Genomic DNA, 22096 nt, shown 5'->3' on the forward strand with positions numbered 1-22096 from the left:
AGCTGGGATTTTATGGGCAGGTCTAGGGGATTTTCAGAAGAGGTGGAGGAATTTTTTCATTCCGACATGGGGGAAAGGGTGGGGGAGTTTCTTAAGATCTGTTTTCATTCCAATACTGGACTTTCTGTCTCCGTCAGGAGCGTTCTGAGCTCTGTTTTCATTCTGATACGGGACTCTCTGTCAAGGGCGCTCTGCGTTTTTCCTGTAAAGTTTCAGCTCTTATTCACAGGGGCCTGTGATGGCTGTACTTGTGTTAATGCTAAACTTGAGGTGGAGTGGCCTTAATTTTCTCGGCCTCCACAGATCTCAGCCCAGGTGGTGATCTGAGAGTAGGTTTGAGCCCTGTGTTGGTCTCCATGCTGGGTGTGCAGCCTACTGAAAAAACAAATCCAGAATGCTTATATGGTTTTGCATTCCTAGCAACAATGTATGACATTTCCAGTTGTTCTGCATGTTTGCTGCTGTTTGGTGTTTTAATTTTATTTAGCCGTTCTAATAGGTGTGTAGTGATATCCCAGTTTTAAGATTCATTCTATTTATTTATTTATTTATTTATTTATTTATTTATGAGAGCGCGCGCAAATGAGCAGAGGGAGGCAGAGGCAGATGGAGAGAGAGAGAATCTCAAGCAGACTCCCCGCTGAGCATGGAGCCCTACAAGGAACACCCCATGATCCAGAGAGCACAACCCTGAAATCATGACTTAAGCTGAAACCAAGAGTCAGATGTTTAACCAACTGGACCACCCAGGTGCCCCTTATCCTAGTTTTAATTTGCGTGTTTCTAATAGCTAATGATGTAAAAAATCCTTTCTTTATTACTTGCTGTTCTTATAATTTTTTCTTTTTTTTTAAAGATTTTATTTATTCATGAGAGACACAGAGAGGAGGGGGAGACACACAGGCAGAGGGAGAAGCAGGCTGCCTGCAGGGAGCCCGATGTGGGACTCGATCCCAGGACCCCGGGGTCACACCCTGGGCCGAAGGTGGCGCTCAACCGGTGAGTCACCTGTTCTTATATTTTTTGGTGAAGTGTCTGTTCATGGTTTTGCCCATTTTTAAATTCAGTTTATGGTGACCTAATTGTAGATTCACCTGCAGTTATAAGAAATCATACAGAGAGACCCAGGTATTCTTTACCTAGATTCCCCCAGTCATAACAGTATGCAGAACTATATATTCTCAGAAGCCATAAATTGTGATACAATCCACCAGCCTTAGAGTTTTCCCATTTTACTTGTAATTATTTGTGCGTGTTATGCATGCGTGTACATGTGTATGTAGTTCTCTACAGTTTTTTTTTTTTTTTTTTTTTAGTTCTCTACAGTTTTATCACGTGTAGGTTAGTGTATCCTCCACTACAGCCAAGTTAAGGAACAGTTCATCAATATAAGGATTCCTCAGGTTGCCTTTTTATAAGCACACCCACCTACCTCCTGCCCCCACCTTAACCCGTAGTAACCATCAATTTGTCCACCATTTGTAAAATTTAGCCATTTCAAAAATAGAATATATAGTAGATAATATCACATAGATGGAGCCATATAATATGGAGCCTTTGGGGATTGGCTTTCACTAGTCAGCATAACTCGTTGGAGATTCATCCAACTTGTTGCATGTTTGCACGTATTGATAGCTCATTCCTTTGTACTGCTGAGTATTATTCCATGGAATTTAAATAGTTTACCACAGGTTACTTATTTACCCATTGAAAGCATCTGGGTTGTTCCCAGTTTGGGGCTATATGAATATAGCTGTTAGGAATATTTGCGTGAGGTGTTTTGGTTTTGTTTTGTTTTTAACTTTTACTTGCGTTTATTTTATGTAGAATTTGTTTCCCGGGACATAAGTTTTTGTGTCTTCAGTTTCTTCCGGGATCTCTTTTTCTTCTGAGCAACCTCCTCTTCTGGTTTAGAAACAATCTGCTCTTTTTCAGTAAGAATCATCTCAGTGCACCAGGGAGAGCTCATGTATGGGTTAATTCAACCATGCATGAGCCCTCTAAGTTCTGTGCCACATCTTGGGGGCTTTGCTCATCTGGATGTGCTCAATGGCCAGGAAATCTACATCTAAACACTTAAGTTCAGCATTACTCTCTGCGTCTTAAGGATGTGCAGTAAAAATTTAGTACTCTTCTTAGGCCACTGGCTCTGTGTCCAGCCCCACTGTTTGGCCTGGGCATACACCTACCAACTCCAACATCGTAGCGAGGGAATGGCACATACTGCTTCTGCAAAGTGACATCTTTCAGATCCTTGGTGGTTTTTCAGATATGCATACCCTTGATGGCCAGGGCAGTTTTACTTGTGTTCTTCAAGTGAATCTGAAGATTTGAACCTCTTGATTTGCATGATTTTATAGGGTTTTCTGGGCAAGTGAATAGCGAACCGTTTTCAGAGATCACCTTAGGCCGCTAACTTCTTATTTCTCCAGGATAAATGCCCAAGATTACAATTTCTGGGTCTCTTTTTCTTTAAGAGTTTATTTATTTGTGAGAGACATAGAGAGACAGAGGCAGAGACATAGGCACAGGGGGAAGCAGGCTTCCTGTGGGGAGCCTGATGCGGGACTTGATGCCAGGATCCCGGGATCATGACCTGAGCTACCATCACACGCTCAGCCACTGAACCACCCAGGTGCCAATTGCTGGTTATTATAGTAATTGCATTTTTTAGAAGTTTTAGAAGAAACTACACAACTGTTTTCTGGAGTGTATCACTTTATATGACCTTCAGCAATGTGTGTGATCTTGTTGCTCCACATTCTTGCTATCAGTTGGTGTTGTCACTACTTCTCATTTTGGCCATTCTGAGATGTAAGTAGTGATACCTCATTGTAGTTTTAATTTCGTTTCCCTGATGGCTACTAATGTTGAACATCTTGATTTGCTAATTCAACATCTGTATATCTCTGTGTTGAAATTATTGTTTATGTCTTTTGCCCACTTTAAAATTGAATTGTTGGGCAGCCCGGGTGGCTCAGCGGTTTAGCGCCACCTTCAGCCCAGGGCCTGATCCTGGAGACGTGGGATTGAGGCCGAAGTCAGGGTCCCTGCCTGGAGCCTGCTTGTCCCTCTGCCTGCGTCTCTGCCCCTCTCTCTCTCTGTGTCTCTCATGACTAAGTAAATAAAATATTTTAAAAAATAAAATAAAGTTGAATTGTTTACTTACTTTTCAGTTTTGAGGCTTACTCATATATTCTAGGCACAAGTTCTTTGTCAAATAGTGATTTGCAAACATTCTCTCTAATCAATAGCTTTTTATTATTTATTCTTTATAACAATTTTATTGATATATTAACATATGATATGACTCGCCTATTTATATTTAAATTTTTCTTCCTTTTTTAAAGAAATTAAATTCAATTTGCAAACTTATAACACCCAGTGCTCCTCTCATCAAGTGCACTCCTTAGTGCCTGTCACCCAGTCACTCCATCCCATCACCCTCCTCCCCTTCTGTAACCCTTTGTTTCCCAGAGTTAAGAGTCTCTCATGGTTTTTCTCCCTCTCTAATTTTTCCCTGCTCAAGTTTACCTCCTTTCCCTTATATTATAGTCCCTTTCACTATTTATTATATTCTGCACATAATGAACCTATATGATGATTGTCCTCCGACTGACTTATTTCACTCAGCATAATACCCTCCAGTTCCAACCAGGTCAAAGCAAATGGTGAGTATTCGTCCTTTCTGATGGCTGAGTAGTAGTCCTTTTGTGTAAATATATATAACTTTATCCATTCATCTGTCAGAAGACATCAAGTTTGGCTGTTGTGGACATTGCTGCTCTGACATTGGGGTGCAGGTGTCCTGGCATTTCACTACATCTATATCTTTGGGGTAAATGCCAAGCAGTGCAATTGCTGGGTCATAGGGTAGCTCTATTTTTCACCTCTCGAGGAACCTCCACACTGTTTCCCAGAGTGGCTGTACCAGCTTACCATCCCATATAACTCACCCATTTAAAGTGTGCAATTGATAGATTTTGGTATATTCATAGAGTTGTGCAATCCATGTTCATAACCAATTTCAGAACATTTTTATAATCACTAAAAGAAACTTCATACCTATTGCCATTTTGACCCAACCTTCCTACCTGCACCCAAGGCAACAACCAGTCTACTTTATGTCTGTACAGATTTACTTATTCTGAAATTCCATGTAAAGGGACTCATATAATATGTGGCCCTTTTTTGACTGGTTTCTTTCAATTGGCATCGTTTTTCATGGTTTACGCATGTATGGCATACATCTGTACTTCATTCCTTTTATTTCTGATGGACTTTAAGGCTATTGTGAATAGTGCTGCTATGAACATTTGTGAGCAGGTTTTTGTGGACATGTTTTCATTTCTTTTGGATACATACCTAGTTTTGGAACTGTAGGGTCATATAGATGTTTAACTTTCTGAGGAACTACCAGTGTCTTTTTCAAGGCAGTCTTCTCATTTTTTTAACAGTGCCTTTCATGTGAAATGTAAAAAAAAAAAATTAATATTTTCATGAGAGACACAGAAAGAGGCAAAGATACAGGCAGAAAGAGAAGCAGGCTCCCAGGGGAGCCAGATGAGGACTCGATCCCAGTGTGACATCATCATGACCTGAGCCAAAGGCAGACAGTCAACCACTGAACCACCCCAGTGCCCCAAAATGTAAAAAGTTTTAAGAGTCCAATGTATTTGTTTTTTTCTTTTATGGATGGTGCTCCAAGTGATGTCTATCAACTCTACTTAACTCCAAAATCACAAGATTTCTTATGATGTTCTAGAATTTGTAGAGTTTTAAGTTTTACATGTATGACTGTAACTGATTTAAGGTTAATTTTTCCATAAGGTGTGACGTTTACATGAAGGTTCTTTTTTTTTTTCATATGGATGTCCAACCTTTCTACATCATCCATTGAAAAGATTGTCCTTTATCTACTAAATTGTTTTTGTACCTTTGTCAAAATAAATTGGCCGGAGACAGGGATATCCCAGGAAAATCAAACTACATACCAATAAATATCCCTTATGCATATAGATGCAAAAGATACTCAACAAAATGAGCGCAAACTGAATCCAATGGCATATAAGAAGATTATATAGCATGACTAATTGGAATTTATCCCACGAATGCAAGGATGATCCAACATAAGACCAACTAATGTAATATACCACCATTATAAAGTGAAGGGGAAAAAATGATGCAGTAAAACCATTTGACAAAATCCAACACATTTACATGATAAAGACACTCAACAAACTAGAAACAGAAAGGAACTTCCTCAACATGATAAAGGGCATTTATTAATAATAATAATAATAATAATAATAATAATAATTCCCCACAGCCAACATTATACTAAATGGTAAATGATTAAGAGCTTTCTGCCTAATCAGAAACAAAATGTCTAATTTCACCGCTAATACTTAGCATTTTACAGACAGTTCTATGGTAAGTAAATAGGCAAGAATAAGAATAAAAGCGGGATAAAAAATAAAAAAAATAAAAATAAAAAGAATAAAAGCGGGATGCCTCGGTGGCTCAGCAGCTGAGCATCTGCCTTTAGCTAAGGATGTGATCCTGGAGTCCTGGGATTGAGTCCCTCATCGTGCTGCCTGCATGGAGCCTGCTTCTGTCTCTGACTCTCCCTCTGTGTCTCTCATGAATAAATAAATAAAATAAAATAAATAATAAAGGCATTCAAATTGGAAAGGAAGAAATAAATCTTTCTCTATTCATAGGTGATATGCTCTTATCTACAGAAAAGCCCAAAGAATCTACATAGAAGCTATTATAAGTTAAATGAATTCAGAAGAGATGCTGGATACAAATCAATATACAAAAATTAGTTGTTTGTATTACACCAGCACTGAACAACATTAGAAGGAAATTAAGAAAACAATTCCATTTGTGATAGCATCCAAAAAATATGCAAAAGAGTAAAATTTAGCCAGAGATGAAAGACTTCTATGCTGAAAACTACAAAACATTGATAAAATAAGGGAAACACAAATAAAACAAAAGGCACCCTGTGTTCATGGATTGGAAGACTTACCATCGTTAATATGGCAATTTGCCATATTGCCATATCCCAAAGCTATCTATAGATTCAGTGCAACCCTATCAAAATAATAATGGTCTATTTGCAAGAAAAAGAGAAGCCAGTCCTCAAATTCATGTGGGATTGCAAGGGATCTTGATTATCCATAACAATGTTAAAAAAAGAACAAAGTTGGAAAATTCAAGTTCTCCATTTCAAAAAAAAACCCAACAAATCTACAGTAATCAAAATGATGTGGTACTGACATAAGCATAGATTTAGAATAGAACTGAGACTCCAGAAATCAACTCATATATCTATGGTTAACTGAAATTTGTTTGTAGACTCCATGCCCAGTGTGGAGCCCAGTGCAGGGCTTGCACTGACAACTCTGAGATCAAGATTTGAGCTGAGGTCAATGGTTGGATGCTTAACTGACTGAGTCACCCAGGTACCCCTGATCAACTGATTTTCTTTCTTTTTTTTTTTAAGATTTTGTTTGTTTATTTATTCATGAGGGACACAGAGAGAGAGAGGCAGAGACACAGGCAGAAGCAGAGGGAGAAGCAGGCTTCATGCAGGGAGCCTGATATGGGACTCGATCCCGGATCTCCAGGATCACGCCCTGGGCTGAAGGCAGACGCTTAACCGCTGAGCCACCCAGGTGTGTAAAAAGCGGGTTTATGATTGCCAGGATTGTGGGGAGTAGGGAATGGGGAATAACTAATGGATGTAGGGTTTTCTTTGGGGGTGATTAAAATGCTTTTGAACTGTATAGAGGTGGTGGTTGCAAAACATTGTGAATATTTGAATGCCACTAATGTATTCATTTTAAAATAATTTTGGGACACCTGAGTGGCTCAGTGGTTGAGCATCTGCCTTTGGCTCAGGGCATGATCCCAGTCTGGGGATTGAGTCCCACATTGGGCTCCCTGTGGGAGGCCTGCTTGTCCCTCTGCCTATGTCTCTGTGTCTCTCATGAATAAATAAATACAATCTTTTTTATTTTTAAAAAATATTTTATTTATTCATGAGAGACACAGAGAGAGAGAGAGAGAGAGAGAGAGAGAGAGGCAGAGACACAGGCAGAGGGAGATGCAGGCTTCATGCAGGGAGCCTGATGCAGGTCTCGATCCCAAGAACCCAGGATCATGCCCTGGGCCAAGGCAAGTCCTAAACCACTGACCGACCCAGGCATCCCTAAATAAAATCCTTTTTAAAAATAGCTAATTTTATTTAATGTGATGTCATCTACCATAAAGTTGCCCATAAAAATCAATTTGCCATGTTTCTGTGGGTCTGTTCAGCTAAGGTGAATGACTGAATGACTGAATGAATCGATACATTGAAGATGATCTCCAAATGCAGGTGTTAATGTTTACTCTCAAAAAGTAGATGCCTAGGCCAACTCATCACAGCTATTTTTTAATTAATATTTTTAGTAGAGGTTTGTTTTTCTATTCTATTTTTTTTAAGATTTATTTCTTTAGTCATGAAAGACACAGACTGAGAGAGAGAGGCAGAGACACAGACAGAGGGCGGAGCAGGCTCTTCCCAGGGAGCCCCATGCAGGACTCGATCCTGGATCCCGGGATCACAACCTGAGCCACCCAGGTGTCCCTCTATTCTATTTTAACAGGAGCTGAACTTGGACCTGAACATCAGGCAGAGTCGGACACCTGACCATGGAAAACCAATCAGCTTGGGCAGCCCCGGTGGCCTAGCAGTTTAGCGCTGCCTTCAGCCCAGGGTGTGATCCTGGAGACCCTTGGTTAGTCCCTTGTTGGGCTCCCTGGGTGGATCCTGCTTTTCCCTCTGCCTCTTTCTCTCTGTGCGTATGTTTCTCATTCATAAATAAATAAAATCTTAAAAAAAAAACCAATCAGCCAACCAAAGGAAAATGACATAAATTTATACAAATTATTTATCTGAAAACTGTAAAGAAGGCTAGAGGATGCCCTCTTTATCCCCAATCCAGCATTCTTTAGAAGCAAAACACAAAACAGAATGTTTGTGAATGTAAAATCCCAGCACATCACACAATGTCTGGCACATAGAAAGTGCTCGCTAAATATTTGCCCAATGTTGAATGGATGAATGAACATTCGCAGTGGATAGCTTTCTAAAAGGGTTAAAGAGCCAACATCCCCACATGGAAATAAGGACAAAACCAGTTTTGGAAGCACGTTAATTTAAATGTCAACTTGGGAATTTTCAGGTGATAAACAGTAGCTTAATGTACCAGGAATTCTAGTTGCAATAACATTTGGTTAGTTAGGTAGGCTTTTATCAATGATAAACTATGGGAAGTATTAACCAGCCATAAAAGAACCTTTCACAGAAATGTACATTTATTGACGATGAGGGAGGGCCGTGTGTGTTGGAATACACAGTTGCTACTTTAGAATAACTCCAGAAGGAGGATCAAGAGATAGAATGGATGGCAACAAAGGAAAAGGAAAGAAAATTCCTCATCAAGAGTAAATAAAGTATCAAATGGAGAAGAAAATAGAATAGGAATATTAAATTTCTAGGTCACTCTGCATCCTAGCAGTTATGGAAATGTGATGGTCAAATGCTAATTAGAAATAAACATTATGAAGCAGGAATGTTGAGGGAGTGAATTATTACAAAATGCCTATGATTTTAGTATAAACCATTTACATATTACACTTTATTTCAAGAACAAAAATTTAAAGCCAGCTGGTAGGGCAGCCCGGGTGGCTTGGTGGTTTAGCGCTGCCTTCAGCCCAGGGAGTGATCCTGGAGACCCAGGATCGAGTCCCGCATTGGGCTCTCTCTGCATGGAGCCTGCTTCTCCCTCTGCCTGTTTCTCTGCCTCTCTCTCTCTGTGTGTGTTCTCATGAATCAATAAAAAAATTAAAAATCTTCATAAAAAATAAAACCAGCTGGTAGGTAAATAAGGGCACATTAGCTCCTGGGAGAATGCTCTATACAATCACATTAGAATATGATGACAATTATTACTTTGTTTTTTAGTGGCTTCCAGAAAACTATCCAATTAACTGTTGTCACTGAACTCTTAGTGAGTGAATCACTCTGGGCCTTGTTAAAACTACAGAGGGTGATCATGTAGTTTCACTTTATTAATGAATTGCTCTGCTGATTGTTACAGGGAACTGGCATCCCTCCAGGACCTCTCATTATGATACATTTGGGTTGCCTGTTTTTCTCATAATCGAATACCACAAAGAGGAACCCAAGAGAGTCCTCTTAGCCATCTTGAGAAGTTATTAAGCAAGTCCTGATTGCCTTCAGAGCAAGTGAAAAGCAGCTCCCATGTTCTCAGTTAAACTTCCCTCCTGTGGGAGAGAGGGCCTCTATTGAGTGGGAATAGTTTCTCAATGATGGTTTAAATAGAGATTGTCAAGATCTGTTCATCTTTTAGAAACTAAACTATTTATGGGTGAAATGTTGTAATGTCTGAGATTTCCTTTTAAATACTTGCAAGGGTCCCTGGCTGGCTCAGTCAGTAGAGCATGCCACTCCTGATCTCAGGGACATGAGTTTGAGTCCCACATTGGGTACAGAGATTACTCTAAAAAAGTAATAAGGAGATCCCTGGATGGCACAGCAGTTAAGTGCCTGCCTTTGGCCCAGGGCATGGTCCTGGAGTCTCGGGATCAAGTCCCACATCAGGCTCCCTGCATGGAGCCTGCTTCTCTCTCTACCTAAGTCTCTCCTTCTCTATCTCCGTGTCTCTCATGAATAAATAAATAAAAAAAATTTAAAAGATACAGATTTTACACCATTTAGAAAATTAACTCAAAATGAATTCTAAACCTAACTGTAAATGATAAAACTAAAAAATCCTGGTAGATAATACAGGGGATTACGTAGATGATCTTGGGTTTGGTGATTATTTTTTAGATATAACACCAAATACACAACTCATAAAAGAAAGAAATGAAAAGCTGGACTTCATTAGCATTACAAACTTCTACACTGCAAAAGAAACTGTCAAACAATTAGAAGACAAGACAGAGGCTATGAGAAAAAAATTGCAAATGACATATCTAATAAGGGTGCCTGGCTGGCTCACTAACTAGAATGCGATTGATTGATTGATTGATTGATTTATATTTATTTACTTGAAAAGGAAGACCCAAGGGAGAGGGAGAAGGGAATCCTAAGCAGGCATCATGACCACCTTGGAACCTGACACTGGAGTCAATCTCACAAACACTAATGGACTAAGCCACCCAGGTACCCTAGAACCACATGCAACTCTTGATCTTGGAATTGTGAGTTCAACCCTCATGCTGGGTCTAGAGCTTAGTTTTTTAAAAAAAAAAAAAGACATGTCTGTTAAAGGACTGTGAAATTATGTGAAGAATTCTTAAAATTCAAAATAAGAAAATGAACAACTCAATTAAAAAATGGGCATAAGATCTCAACTGGCCCCTTACTAAATAATGTACACAAATAAAAGGATGATCCACATCATATGTCATTAGGGAATTGCAAATGAAACAATTTAGCAGTATACAGTGATCAGAATGGTGAAAATCAACAAACCGTGAAAACAACTGCTGGCAAAGATGTGCAGGAACAGGAACTTTTATTTATTGCTGATGGGAATGCAAAATCACACAGCTTTTTTTTTTTCTTTTTTTCTTTTTTTCAGCTTTTTTTTTTTCTTGGCGCAGACTCCCTGATTAGTGTGGAACCTATGTGGGGCTCGATCCCAGGACCCGAGGTGATGACCTGAAGGGAAACCAAGAGTGGTCACTCAACCGACTGAGCCACCCAGGCTCCCTTCTATTAGGTTTAATAGCTAAAGACATGTTTAGGGATCCCTGGGTGGCGCAGCGGTTCGGCGCCTGCCTTTGGCCCAGGGCGCGATCCTGGAGACCCGGGATCGAATCCCACATCGGGCTCCCGGTGCATGGAGCCTGCTTCTCCCTCCGCCTGTGTCTCTGCCTCTCTCTCTCTCTCTCTCTCTGTGATTATCATAAATAAATAATTTTAAAAAAAGACATGTTTAAATTCACAGATATCCATTGACGGGTAGAGTAGACTCCAGGCCCATAGTGGCATGGTGTGGCCTTAGGGATCCAGGCTCCTGCCTTTACTTCCTATTGTCCTAAGGCTGGCTCCACTCCTGGTTGCCAGAAAACCTTCAGTGGTAAACCAGGCTTCAGCTCCGTGCCTCAGAACACTAAAATTTTGATTCCTTGTGGTGTAGGCTGGGAACCGTTTAGGTTCCCAGAGCCTTTTCCAGGTTGCAGTGTAGGCGAGAGATTGTAGGCTACTCTAACACTTTCTCGGTTGTAGCTGTTGTGTTTATTTGTTCCTGGTTTTTTTCCACCGTGATCTCCTCGAGGGACGTGGAATGACTGGTATCTACTACAGAGTCGAGGGAAATCCTTAGGTAGTGGTTAGTTTTACGCAACGGTTCCGGTCTCCTTTCCTATGGACACAGAACTTCTGGTTGAGCAGAGTTGTCTGAGTGGCTCTCACCAGTGAGTTTGCTGCGGAGTGAATGAGTGGTGGCAGGTCTCCTAGGTGAGGTATGAAGTGAGGTTATGTGCTCTCTAGGGTCCTGGGAAAGGAGTTAGCCATATGAATAAAGAGAGGGAGGAAATGGCCGCTGTGAGGAGGGTGAGGGGCTGTGTGTGTGTGAGCAGCAAGACGGATGGCTGAGTCTGTTGACATGTGTAATGGAGGGCCAGATGTGTACGTGTTGGCCTTTTGAGGTAGATGACTTTCCTGCTTGACCTGGTTCCTGAAAATGGGCCTGAACCTACTGACCTCTACTCACCTGCCTCCTTTCATCCCTTCCAGGTTTACAGTAAGCATTGGCTACTGGCAAGACCCTCATATCCAGCATTTTGCAAGACTGTCTAAGGAGAGAAGGCTCCCGAAATTAACAGAGGCAAGTGACCTCCCCCTTCTTCCCGAATATCCCCTCCTTAGCAAAGAGACCTGACGTTTTCGGGATTCTTTTTTTTTTTTTCTTCTTTGTATAATTTTTCTTGAGGATTTTTTTTTCTTTTGAGAGAGAGAGAGAGAGAGAGAGAGAGAGTGAGAGCACAGAGAAGAGGGGAGGGACTGAGGGAGAGTGAGAAGCAGACTCCCCACTGAGCAGACAGCCCGATGCGGGGCTCAATCCCATGATCTGGAGATCATGACCGAGCTGAAGGCAGACACTGAGCTGACGGAGCCACCCAGGTGCACCAAGGGATTCCCTCTTAAAAAGAGAGTTCCAGGGGTCCCTGGGTGGCACAGCGGTTTAGCGGCTGCCTTTGGCCCAGGGCGCAATCCTGGAGACCCGGGATCGAATCCCACATCGGGCTCCCGGTGCATGGAGCCTGCTTCTCCCTCTGCCTGTGTCTCTGCCTCTCTCTCTCTCTCTGTGACTATCATAAATAAATAAAAATTAAAAAAAAAAAAGAGTTCCAGTGTTCACTCTTTCCAGTGGTTTCTGGAAGTGCTTCTTTCCCAACGTGCTCACCAACATAGCGTATCATGAAACTTCTCATCTTAGTTCATCTGATATGTGAAAAATGGTATCTTACAATAATTTTATTTTATATTCCTCCTATTTTGGGGTGAAGGTGAAGATCGTTTTTACGTGTCTAAAAGTCACTTATATTATCTTTTACTGTGACCTGTCCAAGTAAGGAATTACTTTTTTTGCCTTGGTACCGTTGATGGTAACACTATTAGTCTCTGCAAGTCATTTCTATCCAGGCAGGGAAAGGAGTTGAGATGACAGGGTGACTTAGTCCCAGGGAGATTGAGAAATTAACCAAATCACTGTAGCTTTTGTGTGTGCAGGAAACGTGGGCCCTAGAGCTGGATCCTCTGGGTGGGTTCTATAAGAAATGCAAAGCGATTTTGAAGTGGTGGTGCCTGGGAATAGGGGCAGGGTAGTTACTTTGAGGCATCAGGAAGATGGGGCAAGGCCTGGCTAAGAGGCCTCCCTCAGGCCTCCATCCCATGCCGTTGAGGCAGCTTCCCTAAGAGATGCTACAGAGCCAGGGCCCCTCTATGGGGCTCCAGGAGCTGGGTGCCCCAGGAAGCATGGCAGGCGTGTGTCCTTCCTTCCTCCTCTCCCTGGGCTGGCATCTCCAGACTGGAGCTTCCTAGGAGAGTCCTTCCCAAACAGTCTGTGGTGAGCATCTTTTGAGCATCTATAAAATTGTTTCCCCAGCATCCAGTCTGCTGTGGATGATATTCTTTTTTTTTTTCCTTTCTTTTTAAATTTTTTTAAAATAAATTTATTTTTTATTGGTGTTCAATTTACCAACATACAGAATAACACCCAGTGCTCATCCCGTCAAGTGCCCCCCTCAGTGCCCGTCAACCATTCACCCCCACCCCCCGCCCTCCTCCCCTTCCACCACCCCTATTCGTTTCCCAGAGTTAGGAGTCTTTATGTTCTGTCTCCCTTTCTGATATTTCCCACACATTTCTTCTCCCTTCCCTTATATTCCCTTTCACTATTGTTTATATTCCCCAAATGAATGAGAACATACACTGTTTGTCCTTCTGCGATTGACTTACTTCACTCAGCATAATACCCTCCAGTTCCATCCACGTTGAAGCAAATGGTGGGTATTTGTCGTTTCTAATGGCTGAGTAATATTCCATTGTATACATAAACCACATCTTCTTTATCCATTCATCTTTCGATGAACACCGAGGCTCCTTCCAATACAAATCAAAACCACAATGATATACCACCTCACACCAGTGAGAATGGGGAAAATTAACAAGGCAGGAAACCACAAATGTTGGAGAGGATGTGGAGAAAAGGGAACCCTCTTACACTGTTGGTGGGAATGTGAAATGGTGCAGCCACTCTGGAAAACTGTGTGGAGGTTCCTCAAAGAGTTAAAAATAAACCTGCCCTACGACCCAGCAATTGCACTGTTGGGGATTTACCCCAAAGATACAGATGGAATGAAACGCCGGGACACCTGCACCCCGATGTTTCTAGCAGCAGTGTCCACAATAGCCAAACTGTGTGTGGATGATATTCTTTAACACACAGGGAAAATGATTTACTGGATGCATAAAATACAAACTCAAATCATTTACAGGAGAATCAGTAGACATAGAATTCCTATGTCCAATTGCTGTAAGTCTCTAAATGCCACTGAAATGTGGTTCTTAGGACAGTCATCCTTTCAGCGGCAGGGCTTTAGAATGCCGATTGTATTCCTTTCCCCCTCTTCGATTTCCCATCTCCTATGCTGAACAAGTTAATTTTTTTAGCAACATTTGCGTGGTGCCTTTCCCTCCCCCAATCTCTGAGGACATTTTATAAACATAGAGGCTCTTACCCACTCAGGATGGAGATGAAGGGAACACGATAAGAATTACCCGCCCCCCCCACCCCACCTCCCCGTTACATGTTTTTGCTTTGATACTTACCTGGCCAATTTCATGACCCCAAAATACTATTTTGTCATGATCTTGCCATTTCAACGTTTAGCAGAGGCTTAAGTGGCTTTCACCTGGCTACGAGAAAGCACATTTTCAAGAGGAACATTTCGATCTGATGTGTTGATGCAAAACACTTGTCTTTCCTAAGTGAAATTATGGGAGAGTTTATTTTTAAGATAGGTAATTCCACTATTAAATAGATTGTATTTGCTTTGGTTCAAACAGCTTTAAAAAGGGATAGAATTTGAAAGCACTGTTTCTCTTGTGAATTTCACAGATAAAGCGCTGACCCTGAAGAAGAACAGAAGTGTCCTGTTTTGCTGTTCTCCTGGGGTGGGCTTTGCAGGGATTATATCTGACCTCCGTGAGCCATAGCTTGTGTCTGTCTCTCTTTCAGGTTATTTTGCTCGAGTCCATGGCGTCAGTCAGCTTATCAAGGCATTTCTACGGAAGACAGAATGTCACTGTCAGATTCCTAATCTTGGGGCTGGCGTGGATAGCACCTTCTGGAGATTAAAGGTAAATTAAAACCCCCCTTCTTATTTGCCGAATTGTTTTGTTTTGTGAAGGTGCCTGCGTGGCTCAAGAATGTTAAAAATATATTCAGAGGGAATCCAGTGACCGGCTGCCTGTCTCTCGCCCCATCGCCAGCTGCTTGCAGCTGCTGCCACCATCAGCCGCCTACGTGATGTCTCTAGGGCCATAGTGGAGGATGTGCGCCTTGCTGGTCATTCTTTGGTGTTAGAAACAGGGCTCCTGTGCACACTCCTCCTATACATTTCGTGTGCACGTGTGGAAGAACCCTGCCAGTGGAATTGCTGAGACTGACAGCCCATGCATTGGCCATCTTGACAGTAACTGAGATTTTATTGTCATCAAGACAGTGTGTTCGGTACAGTTTGGAGATGAGCGAGGCTGGGTGAAGGTACTATGACAGAAAGCCCTTTTGTAGCTATTCCCTGATGTGATCCCCCACCTGCTGTGTTAGGGATCAAGAACAGGTATCATTACACTCACTCACAGGAAAGGGGACGGTCCCGTTAGTGGCGGAACCAGGACCGAGCACCGGTCTTTGATTCCCGGCTAGAATCGTAGCTGCCCACCTTTTCCCTCCGACACCTTCACCGATTGCACCTGCCTTTTTGTAGGTTCGTACGGATTTTTCTCAGTTCTTCTATCAGGTCTGTCATGTGGCAGTGATGGGTACGTGCGTTTCCCCAGGTTTCTTGCAGACGTACACCAAGAAAAATCAGTGTGTGGGCCTAACAGCACCCGCATAGGCATTTTGTCCCTAATCAGTTCACCTGATAAGGAAGTCTTTGGTCATGAGTGCGCCCAACCTTTCTGCTATTCAGGCGAGAACCCAGCAGCCTCAGCACAGCCGGAGTATTCATTGTTTGCCTCTGCACTATTCATTCAGGATAAGATAGCTAACGTTTATGAAGTGCTTGTACGTACGCGACCTCATGAATTAACGTGAGAGCTCTGGGGTGGAAGGGTTAGAGATCGGGAAAGGGGGTGCTGCAGGAGCCTGTGTCTTCCCCAGATTGGGCGGCCAGTGGCATTGATGCCTGGAACAAACTGTGGACTATAGCTCCGCCACGTCCAGGCTCGGCTCCTGTTCTCTGCATGGAGCCCTGTGGTTGTTCGGTGAGGAGTCTTTGCCGTTCGTGGGGCAGTGGTGCCTGTGTACCTCAGAGACCATGCTGTGGGGGAAGGAACCGGGACAAAGCACAGTGGCAGAATGTGGACCGTGGTAACAGAAGCCACTGGAGAAATGCCTCCTTCGGGCCTGACACCCTTTTGACCTGATCTCGTGATTTGGTTTCTCCCCCTCTGTCATGTAGGTGGGTTAGTAATTAATAAATCTGAGAGTTTTATTCCTAAGCAAGGTATGCCGAGACTAGGTACCCCTTCCAAGAAAAAGGTTCTCTGTCAGGAGTGAGGGAGGTGAATAACACAGGGAGGGTCTGGAAGATTTTGTGGAGTTTTTGTTTTGTTTGAATAGTATATTGGTCCAAAGAATTTTTAACAAGTCAAAGTTTGTGGGTTTTTTGTTTTTGAAATTGTATTTATTTATTCATGAGAGACACAGGGAGAGGGAGAGAGACAGGCAGAGGGAGAAGCAGGGTCCCTGCAGGAACCTGATGCAGGACTCGATCCCAGGACCCCGGGATCATGCCCTGAGCCAAAGCCTGATGCTCAACCACTGAGCCACCCAGGTGCCCCAAATCTAGGTTTCTTGGGGAAAAAAACATCCTGTTTGCTCTTTGGAGCCCAAGCCCAGTAGGCCATATTTAGCTTACAACCTATTTTTGTAAGTAAAGCTTTATTGGAAGACGGCCACTGCCATTGACCTACATCTTCCCTATCGCTGCTTTACTACCACAGCAGCCAGGTTGAGTAGGTCAGATGGAAGCCGTCTGGCCAGCAAAGGCTGAAATACTTTCTGGCCCTTTACAGCAAGTTTGCTGAGACCTGTGTTGAGATACACGTACTTCTGTAACAGAGTGGGGAAAATTGCATCTGCCAGTCTTGTTGTCTCATGCACCTTCCACCTCGGATGGTCCCCTGGCGGCACCAGCAGGGGCTTAGCTGCAGGTCACAGGCTTTTTGCTGCCACAGTCGTGGGAGCTCGTCCTATAAGATCTCAGGGGCCCTAGACTGTTGGGGCAGTTGAAGTCTCCCACCTTAAGGCAGTGGACCCTAGTAGGACCCAGGAAAGCTGACACAGCCACAAGCAGAATAAAGGCGGACTGAACCCCTTTGAGGGACCTTGGCTTCTTGGTGTCTCCTGAATTCTGTTTCCACACAACCGAAGGATCAAGTAGGCGGGGATGGGTCTCGAGTCGGGCAGCCTGTGCCATGGCCAGCCTTTCAGTCCCAGTGATGCCCTTTCTCACCACTGCCCCTGGCCGCCCTCCAGTAGCGAGGCCCCGTCTTATATGTCTCGTATGACACATAAGTTCCTGGCAAGTGCAGTGTCAGAAGGCTTTAGGGAATCCGAGAATAAAATCCTAAGTGTCACATGCCACAGCCATTTTGCTTCTTTGCCAAGGCCGAGAAAGAAGGTATCTGTTCCTTAGAAGCTCCAGGTGTGCCTTCTGGAAGCTTTCCCTCCACAGTGACCCCTTACTCAGAATTCTAATGAAGGTCAAGTGGCTGATGCATGGGAAAGCCCTTTGTGAATCATTTCTTTTTTTTTTTTAGATTTTAAAAGTTATTTGAGAGAGAGTGAGCCAGGGGGAGGGGCAGAGGGGGAGATAGAGAGAATCCTGAAGCAGACTCCTCCCTGAGCATGGAGCCCATCTTGAGACTAGATGCCAGGACCCCGAGATCATGATCTGAACCAGAATCAAGAGTCAGCCTCTCAGTTGACTGAGCTACCCAGGTGGCCCAAGGGGGAAAGCTCTGTTTGATAAAGTAAGAAGTCCTATAGGAGATGTAGGATCACATACTGTCCCTGATTTGCTTTTAATTGTTCTCATTGTCTTTGGGGATTTTAGACCATCCTTAGCCTTTCATATCGTGTGAGTACAGTTCTTGAAGGGTGCTTTCGAGTTTCCTTGCAAAAGTTATGTCCCCGTATGCCCTCAGCATTTCCTCCAGATCCCTTCAGATAGATCGTCCGTCCTCGTGCTCTGCAGACAGGCCGGCATGTGTGGGGATTCTGAACATGAACGGTTGAGGTGGGTGAGCTTATCTCCTCTGATGTGTCAGGAAACGGTCTTTGTGTCTGTTATCCTGTTCCCCCCCTCCCTCCCCTCCTTTCCCCCACACTAGATCCCCTGAGATTTGCCACCTGGGTTGGGGCTAACTGGATCTCACAGTTCTGACACTTGCCCTCAGGGGTCCCCTCCCACAAAGAAATGCTTGCTCATGCCTCCTGCCCCCTTCATGCTAGGCGGGGGGCGGGGGCGACGCCCCCACCCCCCACTGCCCTATCCCTGCTTCCCATCACTTGATGCTATCTATGTGTGTGGGGCTCTTCCCTGTGTAGTTGCTCAAGTCAGAAACGGTTGTGTCCTCCTGACCCCTGCTTTTCCTTTAGCCAGCCAGCACCTGCGAAGCCACCAGCGGATTCTGGACACCAGCAACTGTCTTTCTCTTTGTCTCTTTTTTTCCCCCTTTAAATCAGTGGTTCTGTGTTCCTGGAATATAAGTACAAGTGGACATGGGGGTGTTGAAAGGAAACATGGGGGGGCGATGCCGAACAAGTCACCGGGTTGTAGGGAGCCTTGTTTCTTGCCAGGCCTAAGGGGTGTGAGGAGCTACTGCAGGCAGTACTCGGTGTGTCATTTGAAAAGGCCAGAAAGGCCAGTCTGTGCAGTTGGTGAGCTGAGGAGAGAATGCATTCAAGAATAGTCATCAGGGCTGAGTGAGTGATTGGACACGACAGATGGAGAGTATGTGCTCAGATGGCCGGGGGGTGACCAGGCTGGGTATGCAGAAGGGGGAGCAGGGCTGTGTGTGTGTGTGTGTGTGTGTGTGTGTGTCTGCATATGAGTAATTGTGTCTCTCTCTGTGTCTTTGTGTCTGTGTGTGTGTCTCTTGTGTCTGTGTGCGGGTCCTTGTGTGTCTGTATGTTTGTGTGTTTGTCTCAGTGTGTGTGTGTTTGTGTGTCTCTGAATATGTGTGTTTCTGTGTGTGTGCATGTCTGTGTGTCTGTGTGTGTGTGGCTTTCACACTTATAAAAGCCCGCCCATGGCTCTTACCAAGGCAGGCCATTGTGCGTGTCACTCGTGCATTTATTTCCTCATTAATCCTCACAGCCCCGTGAGGTGCGGTCATTTTGTCTACTGTGCACATGAGAAAGCTTGGCCCAGGGAGTTTAGTGACTTCCAGGAGTTCACAGCAGACACGTGGTGGAACTGGGATCTGAACCCCATTCTCTGGCTCCAGAGGGACTGCCCTTTACCACCAACCCTGCTGTCCAAAGTCACCTGAAAAATACACTCCTGACCGTATTGTTCCTGATTTAAAACCTTGAAATCTACCCCGTTGCCTTTTGAGGCCTAGTACTCCTACATGAAGATGATCCATAAGTTGTATGAGTGAATACATACCTAGAGAACTTACTGTGTATTTTTCCTCAGGATGAGGATTTTCTCCCAAGTAAATATTTTGAAGTCAACTTTCCAATGATAGTCACGAGAAAGCTGCATGACATCAGGCAAGCCATCATGTCCTCTGGCTTGGAGCAGAGGACAGAGCCGGGTAGATTCAGAGGTGGCATTCAGTAGGGGCCAGTCTGATTTCCAGAGACCTCATCTGAGGGGACTCTTCCTTTTGACCCTCCTCCCCGCCCACTTTCTTGCTGGCCTTGGGATCCTCATTCTAGCCTGTCGAGCAGTCTTCACAATGAAATACACCCTGCCTTGTGACTGTTCTATTCGTTAACGGCATTCCCTGAACACTTGAAAGATATGACCTACAGTAGTTTCATCATCTAGGTTTTTAATGTATATTTTGTCTACTTCTTTATCTCCAAGGCATAGAAGGGTACCCGACCCAGAGCACATGCATAGTAAATATTCTTTGAGTGAATGAATGGAAGGCTGAAGTTAGTCGCATACTACAAATGAGATATTATAGGGTCCATCCTGAGTCCAGGTTTTAAGGAGTTTGCACAGTTGTAGATGATGAGTTTGTGAATCTCTCCGAGGAGCTTTTGTAGCACCATGTGAAATACTTCACTTGGATCATCTCATTTGGTCCTCAGAGCAGACTCAAGAATTCTGGTGGGGAAACCGAGGCTCAAAGCAGTTAAGCTAATTTCTCTCCAGGCACCTGTCGAGGAAGAGGTGGAGCTGACATTTGAACCCTGGCCTCAAGCCCAAGGCCAAGGTTTCTCACCTATACTCCTTTACCTCTTTTTAAGTTAGTGATTTTTTAAAAAGATTTTATTTATTTATTCATGACAGACCGAGAGAGAAGTGGAGACCTATGCAGGGGGAGAAGCAGACTCCCTGTGGGGAGCCCGATGTGGGATTTGATCCCAGGGCCCTAGGATCCTGACCTGAGCCCAAGGTAGATGCTCAACCGCTGAGCCACCCAGGCAGCCGTGAATTAGTGATTTAAAGAAAATCCCAAGTCTTATGCTAAAAAAAACATTATGCGTTTATTTTAAAAAGTTTATTTATTTGAGAGAGAGAAAAAAAATAAAAGCAAGGGGAGGGGCATAGGCAGAGGGAGAAGAAGACACCCCACCCATCCACTGAGCAGGGAGCCTGATGTGGGGCTCAATCCCAGAACGAGCGAGTGACTTAGAGGACAAGTTGATGGCAAGGAAGGAAGCTGAGGAAAAAAGAGAAAAATAATGAAAATACCATGAGGAAAGGTTAAAGGGAATAGATGACAGCCTCAGAAGGAGAAATCTACATTTAGTTGGGGTTCCAGAGGGCGCTGAGAGGGACAGAGGACCAGAAAGCATATTTGAACAAATCATAGCTGAGAACTTCCCTAATCTGGGGAGGGAAACAGGCATTCAGATCTGGGAGATAGAGAGGTCCCCACCTGAAATCAATAAGAACCGTTCAACACCTTGACATTTAATAGCGAAACTTTCAAATTCCAAAGATAAAGAGAAAATCCTGAAAGCAGCAAGAGACAAGAGATCCCTAACTTAAATGGGGAGAAATATTAGATTAACAGCAGACCTCTCCCCAGAGACCTGGCAGGCCAGAAAGGGCGGGCAGGATGTATTCTGGGTCCTAAATGAGAAGAACATGCAGCCAAGAATATCTTATCCAGCAAGGGTCTCGTTCAGAATAGGAGGAGAGATAAAGAGCTTCCAAGATAGGCAGAAACTGAAAGAATATGTGACCACCAGACCAGCTCCGCAAGAAATATTAAAGGGGACTGAGTAAAAGAAAGAGGACGCCCAAAGAAATCCAGAAAGAGAGGGACTGGATAGGCATTATGATGACACGAAATTCCTATCTTTTAATATGCACTCTGAAAGTGAATGGGCTTCATGATCCCATCAAGAGACTCAGGGTTTCAGACTGGATAAAAAAGGAAGACCCATCTATCTTCTGTCTCCAAGAGACTCATTTCTGACCTAAGGACCCCTAAGCATGAAAATGAAAGGTTGGAGAACCATTTACCATTCCAGTGGTCCTCAGAAGAAAGCAGGGGTGGCAATCCTCCTATCAGATAAGTGAAATTTTATCCCAAAGACTGTAGTAGGAGATGAAGAGGGACACTGTATCATACTTGAAGGATCTATCCAACAAGAGGACCTAACACTCATGACTATCTATGCCCCTAGCGTGGGAGCTGCCAGGTATATGAATCAATTAATAGCCAAAGTAAAGACACACTTAGGTAATCATACACTTATACTGGGAGACTTCAACACGGCACTTTCTGCAAATGACAGACCTTCTAAGCACAACATCTCCAAAGAAACAAGAGCTTTAAATGATACACCGGACCAGATGGATTTCACAGATATTTATAGAACTGTACATCCAAACGCAACTGAATACACCTTCTTCCCAAGTGCACATGGAACTTTCTCCAGAATAGACTAGTTGAAGTCAACCCCTAGTTGTGTGGATGGTGAGGTTGAGAGTACTTGGAAGAAGGTGGAGGCAGATGTTGATATGCTTCTGTCGCTTTAGAAGCATCTGTCGCTTTATTACCTCCGCT

General features: G+C 43.6%; 1 long non-coding RNA gene across 2 annotated transcripts in view; it reads left to right on the forward strand.

Moving 5' to 3' along the window:
• The first annotated feature begins 856 nt into the window (after positions 1-856).
• LOC140598096 (uncharacterized) overlaps positions 857-22096 on the forward strand; it is a 53160-nt gene continuing 31920 nt past the window's right edge. The window contains exons 1-3 of one of the 2 annotated variants that reach the window (XR_012000223.1): positions 857-999; positions 11831-11921; positions 14838-14959. This is a non-coding gene — a long non-coding RNA (uncharacterized lncRNA). The remainder of the gene's footprint in view (positions 1000-11830; positions 11922-14837; positions 14960-22096) is intronic. The other variant, XR_012000224.1, reaches the window with a different exon arrangement.

The sequence above is a fragment of the Vulpes vulpes genome, chromosome 3 (genome assembly GCF_048418805.1).
Source record: "Vulpes vulpes isolate BD-2025 chromosome 3, VulVul3, whole genome shotgun sequence".
Lineage (NCBI taxonomy): Eukaryota > Metazoa > Chordata > Mammalia > Carnivora > Canidae > Vulpes > Vulpes vulpes.